Raw genomic sequence first — 6,000 nt, forward strand, 5'->3', positions numbered from 1 at the left:
ATCGGTTTGGAGGCATATACTCAGTTCTGTATCGGCAGTTGTTAATATCTCTAGCGATAATTGACCTATCCATTAGCCATACTAGGATTGCTATAGAATTTACAGCGGATAATTTATACCAATGGCTATGGCACTAAGTTGATTTCTGTACACAGTACTCTATCCTCAATTGTCAATTTCTCTAGCTATAATGCATCTATCCATTGATCATTCTAGAATTGCTCCAGGAATAGGATGATCAGTATATAGATTGACTCAACGGCTCTAGTACTCGGCAGTACTCGGCACGGTATAGTCAATCGTTAATATCTCTAGAAATTATAGATCTATCCATTGATCCTTCTTGTACTGCAATAGAATTTATATGACCAATGAATAGATTAATCCATTGGCTGTGATACAGGACAGGTGGCAATACGCTGCACTGTATTGTGAATCGTCAATATCTCTGGAGATAGTTGATCTACACATTGTTCATTCTGGAATTCCCACAGAAATTTTGTGATCAGACAATGGCTTAAACGATTAGGTATAGTACTACGTTCGTGGCTACACTCACCACTGTATTTGAAATTGATAATATCGCTAGCGATGAAAAATCTGTCCATTCATCACTATAGAATTGCCCTAGAAATTGTATGATCAATGGAAATATTAATTCAATGGCTACGATACTGTAATTGTGACTATAATCAGCAATGTAATGTTAATCGTTAGTATCTCTAGCGATAATTGGCCTACCTATATATCAATCTTTAATTGTTACGTAATTTACGTTACCGGCGAATACTTTATGCCATTTTATGCCATTTGCTACAGGCCTATGCTGTTGAATATACCCATAACTGTATTTTCAACTTCTAGATCCTCGAACAATGATGTATGCATCCATTGATCATTTTAAAATTGCTATATAGAAGCAGGATAATCACTATATAGGTTGACCCAATTGCTATAGTAATGTGTTAATGGCTGCACTCAGTACTTCGTATGTAATCGTTAATATTTCTAGCGACAATTCATCTGTCCTCTGTTCTTCCTAGAATTCCTATAGAAATTACATGATCAGTGAATATATTAATTCAAGGGATATAGTAATGTGTATATGGCTTTAGTCTGTAGTGTATTGTTGACTGTTTCCTTCTCTAGACACCATTGCTTCACCCATTTATAATCATATGACTGCTATGGCAATAAAATGATCCGTGAATAGATTCATGGAATGGGTATGGTACTCCGTAGAAGGCTAAACTCATTACTGTATTCCTAACTGTTATCTCCTCTAGAAATAAATGAAACACGCATTAGCGAATCTATAGTACCTATAGAACTGGCATGAAGAGTGGATAGGTTAATGCATTGGATATAGCACTGCGTAGGTGCCTATACTGAGTACTGCTGAGTTAGCTTCCAATATCTCTAGCGTTAATTGACCTATTCGATGGTCATTCCAGAACAGCTATAGAATTTAATGGCCAGTGTATAGATCAATCCCATTGCTGCCGTACAACATCGATTGTTGTGTCCAGTACTCTATTGTTAATTGCTAGTACCTCCAGCGATAATATCTACCAGTTGATGATGCTAGGATTCCCGTAGAGCACACATAATGAGTGAATAGATTAATCCCATGGATATGGTACAGTGTAGATGGCTATAGCCTGTGGTGTATTGTTCACTGCTAATGTCTCTGGAGGTAAGTGATCCGACCATTGATATTTGTTGAATTCCTGGGAAGTTCACATGATAACTAATAAATTTGTCCAATGGCAATAATACTTCGTATGAGGATACACTGAGTAATGCGTTATCCATTGCTAACGTTTCAAGCGAAAATTGATACATCCATTGCTCAATGAAGAATTGCATTAGAACTGAAAGTATCGGTGAATAGCTTAATGCAATGCATATGAAACTCGGTAAGTGGCTATAACCTGTATCGTTAATTGAAAATATCACTCGAGATGATCTATCCATACGTTGATAATTATTGAAATACTGTGGGATTTAAATGACAACTGAATTGATTAATCAATGGCTACGGTACTGCGATGACGGCAATAATCTATTATTGCAGTGGCTATAGTTCATTGTTGGTGGCTCTACCATGCACTATATTGTTAATTGACACTTTCCCCAGAGATAAAAGGTAAATCCATTGAACATTAAAGGATTGCTTTGTAATTAATGTGTCCGGTGAACAGATTAATACAGTGGCTATAGTACAGCGTAGATAGCTATACTGTGTGCCGTATTATCAATCGTTTGTATTTCAAGCGAAGATTCAGCTACATATTGGTCAATATATAATTGCTATGGGATTAACATGATCATTCTATACATTAATGCATTGGCGTGAATACTACGTAGACACTACTGAAAGTGCAACACTCATGACTGTATGGTCATCAGTGAATATCTCATGAGATAATTGATCTAGCGATTTATCATTCCAGAAATGCTATGGTAGTCAAATGATCAGAGAGTAGATTAACCGAATGGCTGTACTACTGTGTAGGTGGAAATACATTGATCGGTATTGTTGATTGTTAACGCCTCTAGCGATTTTTGAAGTATCCATTTATCACTATATAATTGCTATAAAACGTTGATGATCAGTGAATGAACTGATCCATTGCCTATAGTAATGTGTCCATGGCTATGCTGAACACTGTATCTCAGTTTCTGATATACCTACCAACAACTCACCTATCTAATGATCAATGAAGAATTGCAACAGAATTGACAAGTCAGTGAATAGATTAATGCTATGGATATAGTACTGTTTAGGTGGCTATACCCTCTACTGCTTTCTTAACTGTCAATGTCTCTAGAGATAATTGATCCATGCATGGATGGTTCCTGACTTGCTGCGGAATTTGAATATTTACTGAATAGATTTATTGAATGGCGTTATTAATGCGTAGGTGGCTATATTTCCGCTAAGGTTGCAGCATTCAGTACTGTATACTCATATTTGAATATCTGTAGCGACAATTGATGCAGCCATTGATTATACTTGAATTGCTATGAAAGGTAAGCGTTCAGTGAATATATTGACGCAATGGATACAGTATGGCGTAGGTGGCTATGCTAAGTACAGCTTTGTTGAATATTATCATCTCTAGCAATAATTGATCCATACATTAATCATTCTAGAATTGCTATAGATTTAAAGTTATCAGTGTGAACATTAACACAATGGCAATAGTACTGTATCGATGGCTTTGAGAGTCGCCTACCTGGCTTTGAGCAGTGCGGTCGAATCCACGTCGCTCCGCGTTCTGAGTCGTGTTCGGCGTCTTAATCTGAGGATTTCGTTGAGAAAGTGATATCAGATTAATTGTGAAGTGAAAATCAACCAGTGGCCGGAGTCCCGAGTCGCTGGAAGGATTTTTAAGATAGGAAACAGAAGATAAGTATTTTGGCATCTCTACCACTCGCCGGTGACACGTCCGGAAACTTCGATCTTCGATTTTGCGAGAACAAAGAAGCGGAAGGACATCCTCCCAATTGTGCTTGTGAAGTCTTGCAGTGTGCTCATTTTGAAATATATATCTCTGCAATCTGCGAACTACAAGTGGATTTATAGGAATTTCAAGAAAATAATATTGACAGGCGGACATCTTAGACGCCACGTAGCACGCAGACGAAGCGTCGGTCGAGCGTACCCCACGCTCGCCCCGGAGCGGCCTAACGGTACCTAAGCGTATACCGTTACCGGCAGTGGACTACTCACGGACGACCGCACGGACTACAATAAGTTTAATAATTTAATAGATTTTAAATCAGAGATATCAACGCTGACGATTTTAGTATTAAAATTTACACTAAAGTTAATGTTAAAGTTAAAATTAAAATCAAAGTCAAAATAATCATAAGGGCCGGAATCGGAATCAAAAATTCAAATTCAAAATAAAAATTAAGATTAAAAATTAAAATTAAAATCAGCATTAAAATTAAAATTCATAACGGATGTCGAATGTTATAAAAATTACAAATATCATAAATAATAAAAGTTAAGAGGAAGTAAAATCCAAATAAAATAAAAATTAAAACTAAAACTATATGAAGATTAAGGACAACCAAGGAGTAAAGATTAAAATAATTAAAATAATTAAAGGACCAGAGTACATAAGATACCTATGACGCCGGGCCCAGGTAGGAATCTGGAAAAACTCTCAGTCATGTTGACGCAAGCGAAGGTCCCGGCCACCCTGGCCGGTCGCAAGGCAAATAGCAGTACAGAGGAGAAGACAATGGGGAAGCGCAGGGCGAGTGCTACCCCGGAAAAACCCCGCCCAGATGTACTGACAATCAAGAAGGTGGAAGCCGATGAAACTCCGGCAACTCAGCCAACGCGCACAGTGTCGGAGATTGTCAAACGCGCAGCTGAAATAGAGAAGAAGATGCTGGCCTTCTGCCTCGACCCGGCAAAGAAGCTTGGGAAGGAGAACGCCGCAACGGTGGTGGAGAGCTTCCTCGAAATGCGCAAGATCCTGGAAGACCTCACACTGAACAGTAGCTTCCTCTGCGGCAAACTAGAAAAGAGGCTCTCGTCTTCGAACGAAGCGAAGGCGGCATTAACCGGCGCCGTTTCCAGAACAATCGATGTGACAAAGCGCCTCGAATCTGGGGCCAAGAGAGCCGCAGCCTCGGCCGCCGGGAACGGACAAACATCGTACGCAGACAGACTTAAAATGTCGAACAGAGATCTGCCGACATCAGCAATAATGCCACCGAAGGACGTGGTAATTATAACGCCGTCGCTGGAGGATACCGACATCAGAACGAGTGAGGAAGCGCGCGAAGCGGCTTTCACCTTGGTTAACCCAAAGAAGAGGGGCATCTAAGTGAAGTCAGTACGCCGCGCACAAGGCAATGGCATAGCGGTAGAAACGACTACCGCAGAAAGCCTCAGGGCGTTCACGGAGAACGCCAAACTAAAGGACATCGGCCTGAAGGCAAGGATGCCAGCTAGGAATAGACCGAGGGTGCTCATATACGACAGCCCAAGGGAACTCTCCGAAAATGAGATCCGAGCTTGCCTAAGGAAGCAGAACAAGGAAAAGCTTGGAGTGGCGGAAGTGGAAGAAATAAAATTCTGCTTCCGCACAGGGAGGAAGAACAGCGACGAGACCAACTGGAAGTCTGGGTCGTAGAAGTCAGCCCTGAAGTGCGAAGTAAAATGCTATCCGGGAAATTGTTTTTATCCAGGAATGCGTGCAGAGTCCGGGATTTCGTCGCCGTCAGCCGCTGCTACAAATGCCAAGGTTTCGGGTATGTAGCGAAGCACTGTCGGCAGAAGAGCGACACCTGCGGTCACTGTGCTGAGACCGGGCACGATACCAAAGCGTGCTCAAGCAAGAAGGGAAACGCAGTATATGTCAACTGCAAGAGAAGCGGCAAGAAGAGCGATCATGCAGCCTCAAGCGTGAATGGCCCGTCCTACAATGCCGCATTGGAGAGGTCTGTTGCAGGAACCGTTTATGGATAGGAAGAAAAGCGATCGGGCGGAGGAGATAAGGATCCTGCAGCACAACATGCAGCGATCGAGAATCGTGCCCCACTAGGTTAGGTCGCAGATGGAGACAACGGGCGCAGATATCATACTAATGCAGGAGCGCTACACCATGGAAGGCAAAATACCCGGATTTGGGACAAGCGTCGCGATCGCGTGTCGCGGAGATAAGAGCGCCCCACCTCTCGCGACGGTGGGGATTAGAGGAAACCACATCTCGGCTCTCGAAATCGCGAATTTGTGCACGAGACATTGCGCTTGTGTACAGATAAGCAATGGAGACACCGATGTATACGTGGTCAGTCAATATTTTCCGCCATCGGAAAATATTGAAGTCGGCATCGCGCAGCTGGATAAGGTGCTGACGTACCTGCGGGGCAAGAGGGTCATCGTCGGAGCGGACGCCAACGCTAAGTCGCCCCTGTGGTTCAGCAGGGAGATCGAAGGACGCGGCGAGCTCCTCGATGGCCTGATTGCTC

Source organism: Eufriesea mexicana, unplaced genomic scaffold (genome assembly GCF_001483705.2).
Source record: "Eufriesea mexicana isolate 0111107269 unplaced genomic scaffold, ASM148370v2 scaffold2501, whole genome shotgun sequence".
Lineage (NCBI taxonomy): Eukaryota > Metazoa > Arthropoda > Insecta > Hymenoptera > Apidae > Eufriesea > Eufriesea mexicana.